The sequence below is a fragment of the Glossina fuscipes genome, unplaced genomic scaffold (genome assembly GCF_014805625.2).
Source record: "Glossina fuscipes isolate IAEA_lab_2018 unplaced genomic scaffold, Yale_Gfus_2 61185, whole genome shotgun sequence".
Lineage (NCBI taxonomy): Eukaryota > Metazoa > Arthropoda > Insecta > Diptera > Glossinidae > Glossina > Glossina fuscipes.
The window spans coordinates 358,012-380,164 of NW_024003416.1; the positions used below are offsets into that span (position 1 = coordinate 358,012).

Consider the following 22,153-nt stretch of genomic DNA (forward strand, 5'->3'; position numbering starts at 1 on the left):
AGTTTCTCATGTAGTTTAGCTGAAATAGCACATAGATTAGCTAAAGAATTGGCCTTTATTAGTTTTTCGGTTGCGCGCGGGTTCCCAGCGAGGACCAGTAAATTCCCATCGCGTAGAATCGAGATCGAGTCGATGTATGTTGTAATGCTATCTAGAGCTTTTTTTTATAGCAAAAGGGCTAATTTGGGAAATTGTTATACGAGCATCGGTTGAAGAAATAACAATATATTTTTTATCAATAGGGATTATATCGCTGATCGGCAACACCGGAAAATCTGATTTTTTACTTTTTTTTCTTTGGGGGGATGTATCACTTAATAGATAAAATCTATTCGGGTTTTTGTCTGGCGGCCCCGGGGCCAATATGCCTTATTGTTGTCTATTTATTATTATTTTTGAAATAACCACTCACTTGAAAAGGTTTGGGAACTGTGCAAGAAGGTTGGGAACTACTAAAGAAAAGTGTCAAATGTTTTCAATTTTTTTTTTTTTTTTATTTTGTTTTTTTGTTTCCTATTTTTTATTATACATAGACGAAACAAAAGCACATACGCGATATCCGCGTTAACCAGTTTTAGCAATAACACTGAAAAGACAGAAGTTAAATACACAAAAACACCGAAAACACCGAAACAATTGAAAAAACGCAGACGGATAGAAAACACGCACTACACTGAACACAAGTCGACTCGTCTTTCAAGAAAAAAAGTAATATAATATAATTAAAGAGTAATCTAAATAAATCTGTAAAGAATTGTGAGACAAGAAGAAAAAAAAAAATTTAAAAGCAATTGAAACGATAGACTAATTTTGGAAAAAGTACATTTTGCACATTTTTGTTGTTCTCCATATGCGAACTTAATTGTGTTAAAGATCGCACACATAAATATGTTTAATTGTAAAAGCGAGTTCTTTCTATTTAGGAACTTAAAATTTATGCACCCGTTTTCTTATGATTGTCTTTATTATGAAACAATATGCAAAAGTGAAAAAAAAGGCAAATGGAAAAGTTGATGAACAAGAAATATAAATATAGAAAGAAAGTACGGAGTGTTATGCATTTCGAAATTGGAAGAAAATTTTGTAAGAAGTCCAATAAATCCAAATGGAAACACTAGAAGAATTCTTTCACACCAATTGTGAACATGTGCCTGTACTTAGGAGCCTAATCAAAATCTTCTGTGTTGTTTTTCATAACCTCAATTAGTCATGACTGTCTTCATACGCTCCTACTATGCAATCACCTTCAATGTGTCTCTGCTGTTTTGTCATCATCACTGCAATCTCTGCAATCGCCTTATTATATTGTAGACACTCCCGACGGAAGAAATTGTAAGAAAAAAAGGTTAAGGTAGATAAAACTAAGCATCCTATAGTTTCCGTGAAAACAGTGTATATGTGCGTTTGCATGTGAGCATATGAAAGTGACCATGGGTACTGAATAACGGGCAAAAGAACGGCACTAACGAACAACGAGGCTCGCGGACAGGTTTAAATTGTTCTTGATTTAACATATTTTTTGGATATAATATATATATATGTATAGAAAAGAGAAAGAAAAAAAAGGAAAAAAAATTTTTAAAAATACATCTGAGCTAGTCTGGCAACGAAAAGTACAAACCCAACTTCTACGTACACATCACGAAATCTATAAGGATATTTTATAGTTAAAGCAGCATATAAGCAGGGCACTACTTATGTGTCTTTTATTTAACTAACTGTCATTTGAACAGCATAGTTTGAGAACCATCTCGTTGAGAGTTATGTATGGCTTTCGCCTTTCGAAATAAATTTTGAAAAAAATAACGGAAACATAAGTAGAACATTTGATCTTTGTTTCTTTTTAACTAAATCATACAAACATAAAGAAAAACAAAGTTATGTCAAATTTTTAACGATTTAAAATTTAGTGAAATAATTTCATATAAACCATGTAATTTCATATTTTTATTTCTTAGGAAACCTTTGAATTGTGAAATTGAAGTTTGAATTTTAATATATATTATTTGAATTTACCTACAAAGAATGTATAATGTTTTAAAATGAATCAATCTAGTTTTGAATCACATAAACAAAAGCCAACGCTTTAATTTTCACAAAACATCCTAAAGCCTATTTATTCTTTATATCTTTTAGTTCAACACAATTAAATTTGAAAGTGCAGAAGCTATGCCGGTTTATATTTCCTCACTTATTCCCGTCAATTGGAAAGTCTCTACGAAACGGCGACACCGTCGCAACGCTTACGAAAGTGGCTAGCCGCCAGCCGTTGATAGGCTCAAAACACCACCAACTCCAAAGTGAGGATTAAATGCATCACTGGAGACATGTAGGTTTTTCTTATAACATCACTCACACCAACGTTTCCTAAAACGTCTCCAAAAGCCTGTTTTGACACGCGAGACCTTTGCAGAAGTCTACATGTAACAATATGTGTATGTCTATTTTAATTTATGTTGTTAACAAATGTACAAATTGTCTACTTACACATTTTGGGTAACCTAAGAGGAGTTCTCCCCGCAGCGCACTTCTATGTGTTACAAGATTCCTTTTAAGTCAATTTCGATGTTCTTTTAGTGCCAAGTAACATAAAATGAGCAAAGGGTTGACTCCGGTTAATATGTATGTATTTCTCAAGATTTTTTTTTTTTTTTTTTTTGGTATGTTGAACAGAGATGGACTAAGCCAACAGATTTGTGGCTTATATGTCCAAATAATAAATTGTTGTAATTTTTAGTCACGATTATGTATAAAACGTACCAAAAAAAAAAAAGAGAGCGGCCGTAATAACTGGAGTGAGCACGTTAAATGTAATTGTGTGTGTGTGTAAGTGTACTTGTTGAGTTCTTGAAAGTCAGACAGTGTTGCAAACTTTGGTTGAAAACGAAAAGGAATGTTATGGTAATTGAAAATGATTGAACGCAAAAAAAGAAAAAAAAAAAAAAAAAGGAAAGGAGGAAAAAGAAAAAGTTCTAAAAGGATAAATTGGCTTTTCTAATAAAGCAAGTTAGTTCCCCGAGATGACGTACATTTTTTGCTGCAAAGAGATCGAGGAGACAGCCATATAACTCGAAGAAGCTAAAGGAATCTCTAATGCCATGAAGCCTGTGACATCTGAAGATTAGATGCTCAGCAGACTCAACAACATTGCAAACTTTACAAACATCACATGGTATAGCGCGAATCATTTTTAAATAAACTTTGTCATAAGTGTGACCACTCATGAGTCTATAAAGAATTTTGATTTCCCAGGAATTAAAAGAAGATACAGAGAAGGGTTTGAATTGAAATGTGGGATTTAATTGATAGAAAAGACGATTGGATTTAACGCGCGCGATTACTTTAAATTCGTCGTTTAGCTGTTGAAGGATGTGGTTGCGAATTGCCCGAATTGCTTCATTGGGAGTATATTTGATGGACAAAATTGTCCCATCAACACGAGCTCTCCCTGCATGAAAGTCGGTAGGTACCCAAACGAGGTGACAGTCATCCACTTGAAATTCGTGCAACGTCTTGTGAATGTCAAACACATATTGATTTTCTGCATCTCTTTTATTTATTAGAAGTAGAGCTGACCTGCTGTCGGAAAAAATAACAAAACGTCTGATACCATCGGAAATAGCAACCATGATAGCATGTCGAATGGCGAGCAACTCAATAAAAGTAGAGGAAAGTTCCTCTTCCACTTTGACTCGAAGTATTGTTTCAGATAGATGTTTCACGACCGTGAAGCCAGATACATTATGTCCGACGGAACCGTCCGTGGCATATATATCATATCCGTTGTTGTAATAAAAAAGGAGCTTTTCTTGGCATAACAACCTTATACAAGAGAAGTTGACATTTTGTTTTGAGGTAGAGATCGGTTCGAGAATGTTCATGAAGACTTTGCATTTGCTGGTAATGAAATTCAAGGGGGAATTGAATCTAACTTATCAAAAATATGACGAAGTTTTTGATAGCAAAGAGTACAGTTGCAAGTGACAGTATCACTGAGAGATATAATTTCCTGAAAAAAGGAAGGATTTATCATCTTGACTTTAATTAACTCCTTGGCAGTGCAAAAAAGGGCTCTTTCGGAAACTGGCCATTCACCAGATTTAATATTGAGAATATGTTGAGGAGTTGAGGGGGTCAGTCCAGTACAACGCTTCAACATTCGGTTTTCAAATGCTTGTATACGTTTTTCAATATATTTTGGGAAATTGCAACATGTGAAATGTCCAAATTCAATTTTCGACCTGACTAGAGATTTGTAAACGGTCAAAGCATTTTTGGGAGGCAAGCCTGCCTGATTGTTTGTCATGAGTTTGATGATGTTGCATCCAGACTGACAATCTTTGAACGCCTTTTCATAATGCCCACGAAGGGTTAAGCTGTCATTTAAAATTCTCCCAAGAAATCGAAGAGATTTTACCTGATTATCTTGGGTACCTTTGATAAGAAGTCTGATTTCACGTTTAGAACCTTTGGCAAAATAAATAGTGTTTGTCTTGCTGGGGTTAAACTATAAATTAAGATCAGCGCATGCATCGAAAAACAAGTTCGCTTTCATCGAGAGGTTATTGACAGCTGCTGGAATAGATGAGTCCGCAGATACGATTAGAAAATCGTCTGTATATTGAAAAATGTGAGTTTTGTCATCTTGAAGATCATGCATAGAAGCTGCGTATAAATTGAAGAGTATGGGGCTTAAACAACTGCCTTGTGGGATACCACCGCATATTTCAACTTTTTCGGTACCCATCACCAACACCCGCTTGGATAAAAAATTAAGTATCCACAGCCGCATTTGAAGAGGAATCGAAAAGTTTAGGAGAATTCTACCAAGCTTAATCAAGTTGACACAGTCATAGGCTTTGCCGATGTCCAGAGAGAGCATGACAACCATTTTCCCTGCTTTTTTTAAGCTGGCTATGAGAAAACACAGTTCATTAACGCACATATTCGTAGATTTGCGTTTTTGATAGGCGTAAGACCGAGCTGGAATATTGTTCTTAGTTTTCAGGAAAGCAGTTAGTCTCTCCTTAACCATGAGGCTGATGGTCTTTATGAATACAGATATTAGTGAAATTGGTCTGAAGCTACTTAAATCATTTAAGTCTTTACCTGGCTTGGGAATGGGAAGTATTTTGATGCAATGCAAATCAGAGAGTATAAAGTTGGTGGACCAGCAGTTGTTAATTGCATGCATAAGCATGCTATAGCTTCCTCCAGACAGTGCTCTGAGCATGTCATACTTGACTCCATCACAACCTGCAGCAGTAGCTCTCTTTCTGGAATGTAAAACATACATTAGCTCATGCAATGGAAAGGGTGTTCTATTAATACTACTAAAAGGAATTGAAGGCATTGTAATAGGATTAACAATTGGAATGTAGCTCTTGAGCATGTCTAAGTTTTTTTTATTATCACGGTCATTCCATACAGCACAACCGCTTAATTTTCGACTAGAATGTCGATGACCATTGATATAATTCCAGAAGGAACGTGGGTTGCCGTTACCACATAACTCTTTAATAGCGATGGCTCTATGTGCCCTTTTCGCCTTTCTAACTGCAGACCTCCATTCTTTCAGTATTTTCATATATTCAAGGTAGTTGGCTGGATTAGCATATTTACTCATTTTTTTTCTTACAGCTTGGTATTTGCGGAAAAGTGTTGACAGGGAAGGATTCCACCAAGATTTAGGTGAGAAGGACTCAATGTCAGGGAAGTTGGTTCTAGCAGACATGATCACAGACTGAAAGGCACTTTGAATTAATGATAAATCAGAAGGAATATCAACTTTAGACAGACGGTCCATAAGGAAGTTGCGTGAAATGAAATTTTCTATTTTCTTGACGGAATTGTTACAACTGTGGAATATAATGGGGGAGTGCTGACTTTTGCCAATGGAAACATTGGACGTGTTCCAGTTGAAAGATAAAATAGTTGAGTTCGAGACTGCTCGCCATGCGACCGCACCGGTTACAGTGAAAGGTAGTATTGCCGTTATTTAAGACACTGAAACTGCTGGAATTGATGGCATTTACAAGGATTTTGCCTTTGTTGATAGAGACTTGATCGCCATACAGGCGGTGTCTTGCATTGAAATCTCCAGCTAGAATCACATTTTGTTCACCGTCAAGAAAGTCGCATAATCTCTGAATCTCATCACGAAAGGTTTGCACATCGAGACTGGGTGGAAAGTAGCATGAGGCTATGAAAAGATTCGGTTTCAGGTTGATGGTTTTGATGATGATGATGTCAACGGCAGAGTTATAGGGAATACGTCTGAAATTGACACCTTTCTTAACTAATATACTAACACCACCATAGCCATCATTTCGGCATTTGGTGGCTGAGGCATAATTCGAAACTTTAACTTCGAAAGAGTTTTCATCTTTCAGAAAAACTTCAGTTAAGATAAAAAAATCAATCTTGTTTGAGTTTAAGTAAAAATCTAGAAAAGATAGGTTACGTCGGACACTTTGAATATTATATTGTAAAAAGGTTATCATGTTGAAACTTGAGAAAGAACCTCAGTGGATTTCCTCGCAGTACTGGATGCTCGAACGGGGCAAGAAATAGCACAGACAGACATTTTTTCTTCAAATTCTTTAATAAGATTGTGAGGGATCATCAGACGGATACTTTCTTGAATCGCGAGAATTAATCTTTCAAGTTCTGAAGACCGCAAATAGTTGTTTGAAATTTTCGGTCCAAGAAGGTTTGTTCCAGACGACTTGGTGGGTATATTGGGAGAAGGCTTGGTGGCTGAATTGATAAGAGATTTGGAGGGTACCAATTTCCTTTTGACGACAGCATTGTATTTATTTTTGGTTAAGATTTTGAAGCCAACTTTGATGCTGGTTGTGGGAATCCACTCGTCTTAGTTGTTGGGATTTCTTCTTTGGAAACGGACAGCGGACTTAATCGGAATATCGGATACGGCGGTTTTAATTATATCATCGACACTATATGTGCATGGGATGTTTCGAATAACTCCAAATCTCTCAGTGAACGACCTCAGTATGTACGCTTTTAAATTCTTTTTATTAAATTCATTATTCATAACAAAATTGTTGGCATTGGCAGCGTAGGTGAAAAGCAGTTCGGCTCTACCCCTGCTGACAACTTTTAATTCTTTTAAGCCGTACATACCGAAATCCTTCAAGTAATCATAGAAATAGAGATTGGAGTTAATATTGATGCGATTTCCTTCTGCATCCGCGCACGTTTCGACAAAAACGACAAAATTGCAGTTGGAAAGGCAATCGTACAAATTAATCTCGAGATTTGGGGCGGCTGTGGCACCCAAATCAAAGGGCTGGTCGGTAGCCTGTTTACTAGGCGGAATTAAAACGTTTGCGTTAGCTTCTCCGTTATCAGATAAAAGAATGTTATTCTCACCCATTGTCGATCTCTTGGTGTGCCCAGTGGCGTTCATGTAAAAATTTTCAAAACAGTCTCTATTAGTAGTTATAAGATCAGACCCAGTCTCCATAGGGAGACGGGCTGATGTTGTTTTGGTTGTTATCACAGGGAACACAAAAAGAAAAAATCACAAAGAAAAAACAAAAAATAATAATTGAATATATGTATTGCTTCTTAATTTTTCTCTCACGAGAGATTCCTCCTCCTTCCCTCCTTTTCCTTCTTTAAAATTGTTTTCTTTGGTTATTTTATTACTTTATTAAACCTCTTTTCCTTTTTTCAAATATTTAAAATCTCTTTCTTTTTTTTTTTTCTTTTTTTTCACCAACACCGGTAAATACAAAAATTATCCAGCTGCCGTTTGCGGAGATGACGTGTTGTGTCAAGTGTGAATGAAATGCGAAAAGACATATTCCTCAAGATTACTTGATTATTTAATAACAACATTTTATTTACCTTTTTTTCCGTTTTGATTACTAAATTGGATTAGGTCTGTTGGCGGTAAGACCAAAGTAAGTGATGAATTTTTATTCTATGTTGATCCTTTATGCTTTATCAACGATAGTGACGGTATATGATAACGTATAGGACAGTTGATTAGACACAATTGATTTTACGTAACAATTGACGTAACAATGTACGTAAACAATTTGGTTCGCAATTTGTTTTATTTTCAATTTATAGCTGTTTCTTCTTGTAAATGCAGCTCTAAACAATTAACACTAACTCAGAACAGCCAATACTAACGCAAAGCGTCATCAATTTTGTTTATGCAACCGTACCTCTTGCGCGTGCACAAGGCTAAATAGTTGAAACTCCAAATTAAATCCTATTTAACACCTACATAATCAATGCCCAAAACAACCAATATTAACGCAAAGCGTGAGCAATATGCGGTCACTTACATTTTTATTAAAAAATAAATAGAAAAATTAAAAGAAAGTGTACTGGTATTTCTATACAGAAAAACCTTTTTTTTCGCTTTATTAGTTTTGCATTTTATTAACGTTTATGTATCAACCACTTTTTTTAAAGGCATCACTGAAAGAGGAGGGGTATATTCATTTCGTCGAAGCGTTTGTATCGCCCAGAAGGAAGCATCAGGGACATCGCAAAGAATATAAATAGTAATAAAAAAAAATAAAGTTACGGTCCTTTATATTCACGAAGATTCCCTATGAATCCTCTCTAGGTATGACCAAGTGTTTGATAGTATTTTGTCCTAGCTGCTCGGCTTCACAACGCCAAGTCTGGCTGCTTCTTATAAATGCCAAACGAGTTCGGCATGAAGTAGTGTCTAATAAAAATAGTTTTTTGGCGGATGGAACGCCTAGCGAACTAATACGCTTTGTTAAATTAACTCTCTTTATTTCTGGTAGAGCTATTTATACTTAATTCTACAGGTATTATAATGCTAAGGTAATCAAAATTAATAATTATTTTAATCGGGGTGCCCAGCATCGTTTTGCATTTCGTAATGCAATACTCAGCCAATTGAAGTGTGACATAAATTTTGTTTTCTTTTTGTAAAAGAATTATACTGAATTTGCATAATTCTGTCACACTTCAAAATGGATGCATATAACGATATGCGATCACACTACAATACATTGTTGATGAGCATGAAATTCTGAATCGATTTAGACATGTTCGTCTGACCTTCTATATAATACCTGTTGTAAACATTCTCCTGACCTAAACGATCAATTGAACTATCGCCTACAAACTTTCAAGAGAATTTAAAAAGGACCTAAAGTTTTCAAAGAACACGTGTACATTACAAAAATTGTGTACTCTTATGCTTTCCGTGTTTTTTGCTTGTTATTCATAAAATACAGCACTCACACCATTTCTACAAACGATTTCTACTTTTATTCTCAAAGTAGAAAAAAACAGCCGCGTCCATCGAAAGTTAGAGAGTATGGAAACTTTATTATTTTACCTTTTTTTAGGATCGCGGTGATTTATATAAAAAATCTGGTCACAACCGAATATAATTTTCTTACTTGGTTTGCGTTGGCAAGGCATGCAAGCTATATCGTCAACTGATATTGTCTTTGCGGCGTTGTGCGCATTGTATTTTCCACTTTAGTCGGAAAGAGTAATCTCTGTTGATAACAGCCGTGAGAACAGGACACTCCAGGATAGAATTCCAAACATTTCCCGAACAACCTTTGCGATCGAGTTCACTCATCATGGCGCTCATTTTTTTTCGCACCTGATTTTAACGAAACAGTTCTGCCCAGCATGTAGCCATCTCATAATGGCTCTAAAGAGTTCTCAATGTTCGCCCTTTAAGTTAGCCACCTTGACAGAGCAATGTTCAAAATTTTATCTTCATATACCGTAATTCTTCTTACGAAACTTCTAAATTTCTTTACCCAAAACAACCATTTTAACTCCTGCTAATGTGTAAATCATAGTATAGATAGATACCCAATTATAACAGAAGTTTAGTTTTACCCTTGTATTGCGAAAAAATATAATTTTACATAAAATAAAGCATTTAAAATAGTAAGTATACTGTCGTTTCAATATTCTTAGTTAAAACCTCTGCATTTTTCACGCGCAAACGGCAGAAACAATCAATAATAGCTCATTTCCATACATTCTTTCATCTTATAACACAGAAATCAGTCCAACCATTTTAACTGCCGACTACTAAATTAATTTGTGAGTTCACAAAAACGTCAGAAATGGCGTTGTCGTAAGTTTTATTCTTAACCGTGGGCTGTTTTGTTTATGCAAACGCATTTATACCTCTCTATAACTAAATCTCAAAAAACTAAATTCTTATTTTATGAATATAAAATGTGTAAAAAAACATAGAATACATGAAAAACTTGTTTAAATGAAATAGAATTTTCTTTAATATTTTCATATTAAACCTCAAAGTACGTAAGTAAAGACCATGGGTTACAACACCAACATTTTCCAAAAATTATTTGCAATTACGAACTGGCTTTATTATATCCCCGATTTTAAAATCGTTGCTATGCCATTGCTGCTATATGTAGTTCTTCTCCGTGGTTTTGGACTATCACATTCCTTTTCTCTATCATTATCCCACATTCATGCTCGCCTTCGCTGTTTTTCGCTATTGGTAGGCTTTAAAATATCTACCTCTTTCAGGTTTCATTTATTTTTGTATCATGGATATCGAAATTATTTCTTTGCATAATAGCCTTAGATTTTTTGACAGTAGGTTAATCGGAGTTTCTAACTCAAAATTCACAATACAAAATACGATATTTTATTTATCCCACAATACTATCGTTATTTAGTGCCTACTTTCATAATCCGGCAAGCTTTTCTCAGCAGGGTTTGTGAGTGCTGCCAAGAAGCTATGTAGGTATATAAATGTATAAAATTATTAATGCCGATGTGAATTAGCAGCATTGCATTACTTCTATGTTTTCTGTGCACTTTTGATTTATGCAAGGCTAGTTAAGAAGAGAACGTAAATTAAAAAAGAAAAAATCGGGAAAAATAAAAAATAATATAAAATAGGCCGAAACTTCTCCATATTCCAAAAAATAATTTTGAAAAAGTAAGACACTGTAAACGAGAGTTACTGTCCAGTTCGAAATATTACCACAAATAATATAATATTCTGATGCAACAAGCAAATTTTCTAAAGTGAATTGTGAAAATTATGTCTAAGTAAAAACTATATTTCTAAACGCATCAACGATAATAAAAAATTAAGATTAAGGTTAAAATATCCATTTCTTGCTCAAAAAGAAACTGCTGATTGCGTAAATCACAGTCCTACTATAAAAAAGCGTTTACATCGTATTATTAGACAAAATTTTGGCAGTAAGTATACTTAGAATGAATTGCATTATTTTGGATTGTTGTTTATCTTTTGCATATAATTGCTAAGTTTTTTTTAAAACAATTTATATAATTTCAAGGCTTATGTTGGATTTGCTTCAGTCTCTGATTATGTTCAGATTAACCAGCGGGGTAAGCTCACCACAAATAGGCGCACCTGGAAGAACTTCAAAATCTCAAATAGGCTCTTGAAATAATATGCCGGTCAAGTTAGAAAATTTGCTGATTGAAACGCATTAGAAGAGTTTTCAAAGTTATATCGAGTTCCAACATTTCGTGGTTAATTTTATTAAATTTTGCTTTGGTAGCAACAGCTGCGTTGGTTAAAAACTGGGGCATGCTAAAAATTCAATATATGCTCTATATGCAATATATGCAATATATATATATGTATACATATATATATACATATATATGCATGTTTACATTTATTTATATGTACATGTACAATATTATATGTACATCTAGAAATACAGAGAACCTTCCAAATTTTTTTTCGCATGATTGAAATATATTAAGAGATAAAGAAACACTAAATATCTTCGGCTGACTCTTAAAAATCGAAAACTAAATGAAGTTTTAGTTAGTAGCTGAGAATGATAACGGGTAGATCCTATAGAGTTCTAAAAACGGAACCTAAACGTACACGGCGATACCATGTTGTAATTTCCCGATGGTGAAAGAACTACATGCTTGACTTATCAAATCGGTGCCTCTACAGAATGCAAATACTTTGCAAATCTATCATTTTGTTTTTTGTTGTTTTTGGGAAAGCTGGCGCCCTTTAAGTAAGAACATCATATAATATTTTATAGTTATTTAAATTAAAAAGGGCGTTTTCTTCAACTCGACATAGGGCTATTCCAAAAGCGACTTGTAGACAAGGGTGCGCATTAGTTCCAAAAAGAAAGATACTGAAGTGGATTTTGTCGAAGCAACTCGGAGGCTGATTTTCTTTCCCTGGTGAAACTAAAATGCTGTCCTTTCCATATAAAAAAATCTCCGGGATCTTAAAAAGTCTATTCAATGTTTTTGTCACTGCCAGATGCCTACTGGCGGGAACATGGATATAATCAAAGCGTTGATTCAAAGCGCATATAGTTTGTGCTAACACAAGAAGTATTATCTTTTTGAGGAGTGGAAGAAAGTTTTAGTGAAATCGATATATAAACAATTATTTTGTTATCAAACTTATCGCAGATTTGGGATTAATAACAAAGTGTGTTTATATTGGGCTGAACCGCTTGGTTGCACGTTGTCAATTTTAGCAATTAATTTTAGTTAGTGTTTGATTGTTCATTCTTTTTTCTTCTTCTTCTTCTCAGGGCTATTAACTGGATTTATAGTCCACGGATAGAAGTGAGAATGTTTGAACTAGGAATTGGTAAACCTTTCAGCAACACATTAAATGGAATTTTTTTATGTTATCTTCATCTAAAATTGTAACATTTCAGGAAGAAAGAGTACAGGTACAGAAATTTCCATGTTTATTAAGGCGCCTCATTTTTAGTGCGAAGGTAAATTTTTTGTACTAAAATTTCCCAATATTCCAACTTTTCTGAAATTTGCCAAAATTAACCGCACACTTTTATCAATCCTTGCTATATTTTTATGCTAGCTTAAGAGTTCGCAAAAATTATTTGCAATGGAGAAGTTCGTTTCTTTTTTTCTACTGGTAAATTCAATTCTTTAGACATAATATTAGTGCAGTTTTACTATTGCTATTTATGAAAATACCAAAAAGTTATATTTCAAATTTTTCCAAGCAGTATACACAACCGAGTGCTATATAAAATTCGCACAACGCCATTGCTGGATATGAAGATCGTACATCATTTAAGGTGGAAACATTCTTAAAGGAATATTGAATTTTACATTCTTTAAATGCTTATACAACAATTAAAGAATCACAATTCAATCCAAACTATAACATCCCTATATAGATCAGAAAAAGCACACTTGCTCAATTTACTTTTCGGCATTTTCGGACGTATTTTTCTCCACGTCTAGATTTTTTAATGTTTTTTTAGATCGTCTTATTGGTGGTGATGGCAAATAGAATCTTTTTCCATATAGTATATAGTATACACATATACGCTGTGTTTCGCTAGTTTTGATGCTTGGTAGGGTAGTCGGTAAATATTCGTGTCTAATTTAATATTGTGAGACATTTCGTGTGGTAATGTTGCATATGTTCGTTTGTCTCGATTTCTGTTAATTTCATTATTATGGCGCGCGTACGTATTGTGTGTGTATCTACAGCATATTCCCATCAAATAAACAATAAGAAAAAATTTATGTGTATGCATGTATATCACGTATATAAATTTCGTAACTATTATCCAGAGTTTTATTTTGGTTATCGACGTCGTGTGTGCGTATTATGTGCAAATATAATATTATTATAATGCATTAAAGAGTGGCTTATTATTTCCGTCGAAGGAGTTTAAAGTTAATTTAGGTTAACGTCTTAAGAATGAAAAATAGTTATACAACCGTAACTGACTTTAGTCGGGAAACTTGCTTTATTCAACATTAGGGTAGTATTAGGCGCTGCTTTGGTCTTTGAAAATAGCTTTTTGGCTTTTAAAGTAATGAATTTGAAAAATTACTACTGCTTGGGGTTGTTTACATACATGAATGTGTTATATATTTAGCGCTCAGACAACAAAAATTAGACAAAGCAAAATAAGACATGTGTATAGGTGTTTGTTATTGAATATATTAACTTACCCACATAAGTGTGTCTATACATACGTATAGATCAACTCATTTCTATATAATATTATATTTGAATTTTGCTCACTTCTTAAATTTGCATATTATCCAAGCTAATTGTCTAGCATTTATGCGAACGGTATTATTAATGTAGTTTCTTTAATGTTATTTTTTGTACCTTACTACACTTACGGATAAGTTATATTACGAAAGTAAAGAAGTTATGAACATAATATCGGATTGCGAGATGTTCAAAACGATGGATTTTGGGTAGTTATAAGAAAGATGATTTTATGTGTTTCATGAAAGGGAAATACAATAAGTGCAAACTTATTTAAGCACAACTATAACAAGGATCTGAAAATCAACAAGCGTCCGATGATTTTTGTAAGTATTGCTAAAGTAAAGATGGCTTAGGATGCAAAATTATGTACTATATTCCGTGAATCTAATCCAATGTAACTGAAATTTTTTCGCTACTTCGTTTTAAATTATGGTCTAATTTTATGAACCTGGTAATATGTGAATTTAAGGGGCCCTTTGGCGATTAACCCGGCATAAAGATTCGAATTTTTACTGAAAGGTGCTAAATCCTATTCCCTATTTATCTACCACATATCAAAGATGGATGATAAATTTAATTGAGAACATCTTAAGCTTAAAAGGAAGGGAGGCCGCATATAATACAGTCCAAATTGGATAAAAAATTTGACTTTAAAAAAACGACATTTGATCTAAAATTTACACAATAACCCACAATATACAAAAATGTGATATGGGCATGGTAAGTTCGCAAAGAAGCAAGAAGAAAAAACTTTTGCTTGTAACTTGTGACAGACATTGATATAATCTATCGTACATTTCCCAGACCAGTCTAAAAGATTAGTCTAAAAATGGTTGCACGGTTAACCAACACGCCAATTCCTAATAAAATATTCAGAAAATTTTTGAAATTGCGGGTATTAAAAATTCACACCGAAGCGAATTTAAATTTTTTGATTGTGTACGTTTGGTGGTGAAGAGGAGGATTAAGGTTTAAAAAAAATTTTTTGAGTGGAATTGTGAATAAACTTAGATGCCTCTGTTGCCATATTTTTTAGTAAACTTTGGATAGTTGGTGCACTATTCACTAGCAATGATACAAAAGATAGTTAGATTGAAGCACTCTCAAAAAGAAAATACGCAATTTTTTTATGTTTATCAAGCCCATGGAAAGGTTTTATTTTTATACCCTATGAAGGATGGGGCGTACTCATTTTGTCATCACGTTCGCAACACCCAAAACGAAGCTCTAGAGGGAATATAAAGTATGTGTATGCTTGATTAACGTCAATTTCTGAATCGATCTAGGCAGGGCCATCGGGACTACACTGCTTTTAGAAATTGACTCCAAATTTGCAAAAACATTGGAAATTTTTGTAAGCAAGTTGGTATTGAAAATCGCTCAAAGGTCACGCCCACAGCAAAACAAAAGCTGACGGAAATTTTGGTTCGCTCGTTATTTTTAAATTATAAGATCGCAAATTAATACCTTCTGAATTTATTTTATGGAAGACCATACTATTTATGTCCAAAAATGGGAAAAATCCACCACGTCCACACCAAGGTTATGTATGAAATTTTCATTTTTGTTATTTTTTGGAGGTTTTCCATTTATTTTCTATTTAAGGTTAACAATATAGAATATTGAGAGTGGAATACCGCAAGCTAAATGGGTTAACTATAAATTACATACGGCATGGCAAAGTGGATTAGGGATTTCTCAAAAATGTCGTCGGCATGGGTATCAAATAAGAGCGCTTGGAGAATAAATTATATTAAAAAAAATTTTTAAAATAACCTTATGTGTAAGTGAACTAAAATCTGGGAAATGAGTTTCATCCTAGCCACTGTTATGTCTCCACGTATAAAAGCTTGGAGCGCTTAAGGTTTTCATATGTAAGCAGTTGGTTTCTTCTAAACCCCCTAAGCTTTTATGTGTAGTCACGTAGAAGTTTTAATTCTTATATAATTTATGTTACGTATTCGCCTTAGGAGCTGAGTAGGCAAAGAGTCTCGACTAACAACTCATTGGTCGTGGGTTCAAATTTTAAGCTTTATGGTTTCCAATAAACCCGAACACCTTAGATGTTAGTGCTTTAAGACTTGAGTCTCAAAATTTATTCTCCGGCTAGTTAAGTTTGTTTATTGTTTGATTAGTATATAACGGAAATTATATGAGAAATCTGCTTATGGAAATGTTTCATGGAAATATTTCTGTCTAAACATTAATTACAATATTAAAGCACGAACCGATAAAAATCGGAATCAGTATTCGGCATATATACACACGTCGACGGAAAAATAGGTATATGTTGTTTTGTGTTGGTAGTGGATATTCTTTTCTAGTTTTCTCCTATTATATATTAGATATATCATTTATTTATAAAATAGGAAGATTTCTGTATTTAAAAATGGTTTTAGAGTTATGTTAAATATGAACAAAAACTTAAAAGAATTTCGTTTCAAAAATATCGCATGTTGTCAGGTGAACAGTAAGATAGGTGTGTATACAAAAGCTTAAATAAAAGGCAAAATATTGCACTCAAAAATAATAATTTTTGTGGAAATTAACAGTCGTTAGACAGTCTTTTTAAGGACAGCTTCAATTTTTTATTGCAACAGGAATCACGACTTCTTAGTCCTCTTCAAACATTTTCAACAGAATTGAGGCTGTCAGAATGACTTGGCCTTTCAATCACATCCAAGATGTGATGCAGGAACCGCACTTTCACCAAATTGGATGAATGTTTCAGACCATTGTCTTACTAAAATGTCGATAATTGTGGCTTATTTTCTCCGGCAAGCGGTAACGTTGCAGTTTTCAGCCAGTTTTTATATACAAACCTATCCATAGTGTTTTCTGAGATGTAACAGATCAACAGCCTCTCAAAAAGACATCCCCATATCAAAAGCTTTCTTCTGTCATTCTTCATTGTTTTTTTCGTAAATCTCATTTGGATTTTTTTCTGTTGATTAAAGTGCACTTCTTCCCGCATCCTTTCCAAACAAAATTATTTTAGTTTGGTCGTTTCAAAAGAGATTTCTCCTATTTCTTAGCCATCTGGCCTGCATCAATTTTTATGGGCTAAAGCACAATCTTTCGTCTTCTCCAAATTAGATATTATTAGCTTATATTCAAATGTTAAATAAAGGATATAGCATGCTTAAATCATTTTTGTAATTCTCGCAAAGACCAACATGACTTTATTGAGCCTTTAAAAATTTTTAAACAACAATAGCGTCGATATATGTACACTTTTTAAAACCTGGTTAAAATATTCCGAGAAACTACTGTATTCAAACTGCACTTGTATAAAAAGGAATCAGTTAGTTGGAGGAGCCGCAATTTTAATCCAGAATAGCTTGACGTTCTATGGAATTTCATCAATTAAAACTGATGTAATTGAAAATATCGGTGTTCGCAATGCTATTGGATCCACACGGTTCATTCATATATATTTTCTTGGTGGAGCTTGTTCAAATGAGCTTAAGAGTAAATTTAAAAGAAATCTATGTAAAATTACAAACGGCGACATTCCATCTGTTTAAAGATCTATGCCATTTAAGTATTGAGATATGGTATACTTTATCTAAAGATATAGCATATGCTTTCACAGAAAAATTTTTAGAAAATCATAAAGTATGTTGTAACTTGAGCTCTCCTGCTAGAGAGCATATAGCTAATTCTGCTCTGGTCGCATTATATTCAATTTTAGTTTACATCTCAGAGAAGAAAGGAGGAAGCGACGAGGCCGTTAAATGTTTGGTGCGTGAAACTTGCCTAGCAAAAGCTCCAAGTATAGATGACTTCAAAAATATAGCTTTAAAAAATATTCACCGAAAAGGGATCCGATTTTTGTTTGCATGATTAAATCATGCATTAAACTATAATTTCTCCAAAAATGTAGAAATTGGCTAAAATTATTCCAGTATCTAAGTCAGGCGAACCGCTAAATAATGTCAACAGTTGCCAATTTATTTATCTTTGGGGCTGTCCAAGCAGGATCTTTAGAAAAGTAATTAAACAGAAATTATTGGAAACAATTTCTGGAAAAAACATTATTTCGAATGAAGATTAAAATGATTTTTAAAGTGACATCTCTTGGTTTCCCGTCTTTGTAAGTTGAATTAATCTAAAGCGTTTGGTCTTAAATATACTTTAGCCTTTCTGTTTTAGATGAATTTTCTTATCTATTACCTGCGCCTGTAGGTGTTCCGCAAGGACACGTTCCGGGCAAAATTTTATATTTGAGTTTCTCTTCTGGCTTCGCAAAACTTAATGATGTCATGTTGCTTTATACGTCGATGATATTGGTATATATTTATCGCTTCAACTTGGTTGTAAAATAGTTAAAGAGCTGCAACTTTCGATTCGTATAATATCTAATTGTCTAAACAAATGGGAAATTAAGTTAAATACAGATAAGATGAAAACCATATCGAAAAAAAAGCTTTGCTTTCATCTGGATTGACAATTTAAGGTAATGAAATTCCTTTTTTTGGTCACGTTAAGTACTTGAGACGCTTGGTAAAATATTAACCTTCTGCAAATATGTTCAGCTTGCCAAAAACAAATACAACGTTGCCATAAAAATGCTACACCCAATAATAAACAGGAATTCCAAAGTACAGCAAACAATATCCTCGTATGTCTTTCGAATATCATCACATCCAACTCACATTGAACATTTACAAAGATTCCAAAATAAATGATTGGAAATGATCCTTAACTTGTGTAGGTACTTTTCTGCAATCAAGTTGCACGAATCATAAATTACCCAGAGCATTCTTTTGGTAATAATTATCTCTTCATAGAAAGTGTTCAAAATTTTGACGTGTAGGTTGTCTTTGCTTGATATTAATGTATTTGCAATTGCACGTTTTATTGCGGCTATGTTCCCACGTCTTAGTGATAAATATATACCTTTTTGGTTTAATTCTTTGTGATAAATCGGCGCAGTGATTTGTGCACAATTTGTATCTATATTTAGTGCGAACGTTTCATAATCTGTGAGATAGTGGCGTATGGGTTGCAAGTCCGTCCTCATATTCCATTTTTTTGATTTGGAAATCATAGTGATTGGGTGACAAGTCGTATTTTCTGTTTTATTGCTTGCTGATCTAGGATTATCAATAGTCTTTGATCCAATTGATTCTACTACCTAATGTGTAATTCCCGTGAGTTTGATGTTTTTTTCCTTGTGTTCATCATAACTCCTCAATGGATGTTCTTTGCAGAGTGATATGTCTGCTCTGTATCGATCAAACGTGTTAAGTTGTTTGAATTTTTGATGTTTAAATTGATGTAATTTGATATATTTGTGAGCTTCACGTTGTAATACTGGTTTTTTGGCCTTATTTATTGAACTGTTCTCCCGCAGTTCTGTACTGGCATCGGGAAATCTATGGACGGGGTTCCTGGAAAGAGGAATTGACGTTCTCTAGGCTTCCTTCATTGCTAGAGCGGTTGCTATTATTAAAAGTTCTGTTGTTATTACATATGTTATTATTGAAGTAGTTGTGTTTGGGAGGGGTATTAGTGTTTCGGTTAGTGTTGTGTCTTCTAAATTTGTTTTGAGATTGGGACAGATTGGTATAGCTCTGATTTGTGTTGCAGTTGTTTCCACAATTTTGATAGTTATAATTAGGATTAGTAGGTCCTTGGTTGCTACGTCAATGTGAATTGTTAGTACGATTTTTGGTTTTTATATATACTAGGTTCAGGTTGGTTGGCGTGGTTTTTTCATCCGCTAATGCAAGGACAAAATTTTTATACTATGTCAAAAACGAGGTTGATAAAGTGAAAGTTTGCGTAGCTACTGTGGCCAAACCATGGCCTGTAAAAAAATGAAACTAGTACGGCATGAAGTCTCTATTAATGTCATTTACACCGATGTGCGGGTTATATTAAGTTTTGCTCGGAGAATTCCTTTATGGGATTTTGAAAACGAATGTATACAGAAGGATTCATTGCTCTTGTAAATATTAAATAGTTTTTTTCTTCTTCTATGTATGCTTATCTAGTATTTTTTTAAGGAATTGAGTGAGAGAGGGCGAAATAGAAAATGCATAAGTAAGCAAGGTTTTGATGCGTCTCAAATACAAATATCAGACATGAATTTTTATTTATAATGTTTACCAAGCTGCGAGACTTCGTTTAACAGAATTCTGTTGACGGCTTAACAGAGCTCTCCAGAAAAAAAAAAGTTTATGTCTTTGCTAGGTACATTTAAATATAACTCCACACCCTTATTTGTAATGGCCTAGAAGAAGGCTTTAAGGGTGGTGCTCGTATAGTTTTCGATTTTTCAAAAACTATCCGTCTTATGCATCCCCAAGAAAGAAAGGCAACTATTACTATTTGAAAGGTCTTTCACCAATAGAATGCAACATCTACAGATTAACCACAAGCTTTCATTTATGAAGTGAGTTATGGAACATAGCAAGTAAGTGGGTGAGGTACATTGCTCTTCTCAATATATTCAAATTATATAAAATATCTTAATTTGACTGGTACGATTTCTGTATTTGCGGACGAAGTGTGTTTAATTCATCTTCAATAATTGAACTCGGTCATCTCAATCGTCTTGTTCGCAGGGCTTACTTATAACCTCTATGACTACTGTGATTTCTTTTTTTTTTCTGTCCAAATTTTTCATATAATGGCCCGTATCGCACCTGCATGTTTATCTTTAAATGATTCTGAATTAATATTTTGGTGTATTGCGCTGAGTATAGTGTTCTGACAGATCCGAAAATCTTAACCTTCATGAAATAAACGTCAAGTGGTTTGGGTTTTTGTATCTTTACGTACTGCACGCAATGAAATATTTTAGAAATATCGGCGCACACTTAGGCTGGCGGAATAGCGTTAATATTAACAAACGTTGCTGTGGCTGATTGGGTCCTCTCATTAATTACAAATTTAGGGAAATACCGTTGATTGATGCAAGGGTATCGAAAACCAAGCGGCCTTTAGGCCATTTTGAACAACAAACTAAATAAGATATCACACTTGCCTACCAGTTACCCTACCCTTTTCCGATTCGTAATTTCCTAGCGTAGCCTTTTTTTAAATATTCCTTTATGATAGGTTGATATCAACCGCGCATTACTGAATTAATTTTTTAATTTTCCTTCTTCGTTTTCCAAACGATTTAGTGCCGTTAAGTAACTATCTTGATATTCAAATTTGTCTTTCCTCAAAAGAAGAACAGTTTCATATCGGCAATCTAACTCGTTTATAGTTTATTTCAGTATTTTTCAACTCTGATATCATTCTCAGACTGAACGAGTTATAAAGGTTTTATGCCAGAATTTCTTCACGCATATGTGACGAAAATGACAACGACTGCATGGCGGCTGGCTGTCGCAAGTTTGTGTAAATGCATCTCAGAGAATTTTGAGAAGACATGGCAGATATTTATTAAAGCAGCCCGGAAGAGCAAGAACTAAACCTGCGGTTTCGCTAATAGACCTAATTTGCAGGCGGCTAGAGGTAAATCAGTATCTTTTTTGCTTCCCTGCAAACGCACGCAAAATATGAACTTTTTACTTGAATTTTAAGAATGAAAATGAATACCAGAGGCGACGAAACTAATATAAAAAAATGATGTCTGCACAAGCGCCGCGGCAGCGACTCGAAAGATAACAACAACGTTCTCAATGGCAACAAAACGTAGAGGTGATAGAAATGTTGATATAGGAAGAGGTTTTGTTATCTAGAAATTAAATTACATTTACAAAATCAATTTACATAAAGTACAACTAAACCCTGTCTTACTCTTTCATTGTCTACAAAGGCAATAAAGTAACGCTAGTACAGATAAAGCTTATAAATAGAATAAAGTAGCTAGAATTGTATTTTTCGGGGTGTACGTCTATCAGTCACCACAGAGTTGCCAAACATGTAATCTGCCATAATGGTAGAAGATAAAGGTAAAGAAATTTTCTACTATGGTAGTATTCAATTACGTTTTAAAAGCATGTTATCAGTCCTGAATACAGAGAAATGCTGTTAAGAAAAACAAAATAAAATAATTAATCAATAATAGTTTACAATCTATTTTAAAAACTAAAAATTCGTTAAAAATATCTTCCAAAAAAATGGCCAACTTTTTACGTCATTGCAAAAAAA

The 22,153-nt window shown here is 33.9% G+C and overlaps 1 protein-coding gene and 1 long non-coding RNA gene across 3 annotated transcripts in view; one reads left to right on the forward strand and one right to left on the reverse strand.

The window, feature by feature from the left end:
• Window positions 1-1,885: 1,885 nt before the first annotated feature.
• Window positions 1,886-8,184, reverse strand: LOC119643540. The gene is made up of 3 exons (XR_005248325.1): window positions 7,876-8,184; window positions 2,488-2,570; window positions 1,886-2,417 (listed from the first exon to the last, which is right to left on the reverse strand). It is a non-coding gene; the product is annotated as an uncharacterized LOC119643540 (long non-coding RNA).
• Window positions 8,185-10,819: 2,635 nt separating this feature from the next.
• The window catches only part of LOC119643542, a 52,195-nt gene continuing 40,861 nt past the window's right edge, over window positions 10,820-22,153 (forward strand). The window contains exon 1 of one of the 2 annotated variants that reach the window (XM_038042923.1): window positions 10,820-11,238. The gene's annotated coding sequence lies outside the window, so the exon portion shown is untranslated. Of the gene's footprint in view, window positions 11,239-13,912; window positions 14,362-22,153 lie in introns of those variants that run through there. The other variant, XM_038042924.1, reaches the window with a different exon arrangement.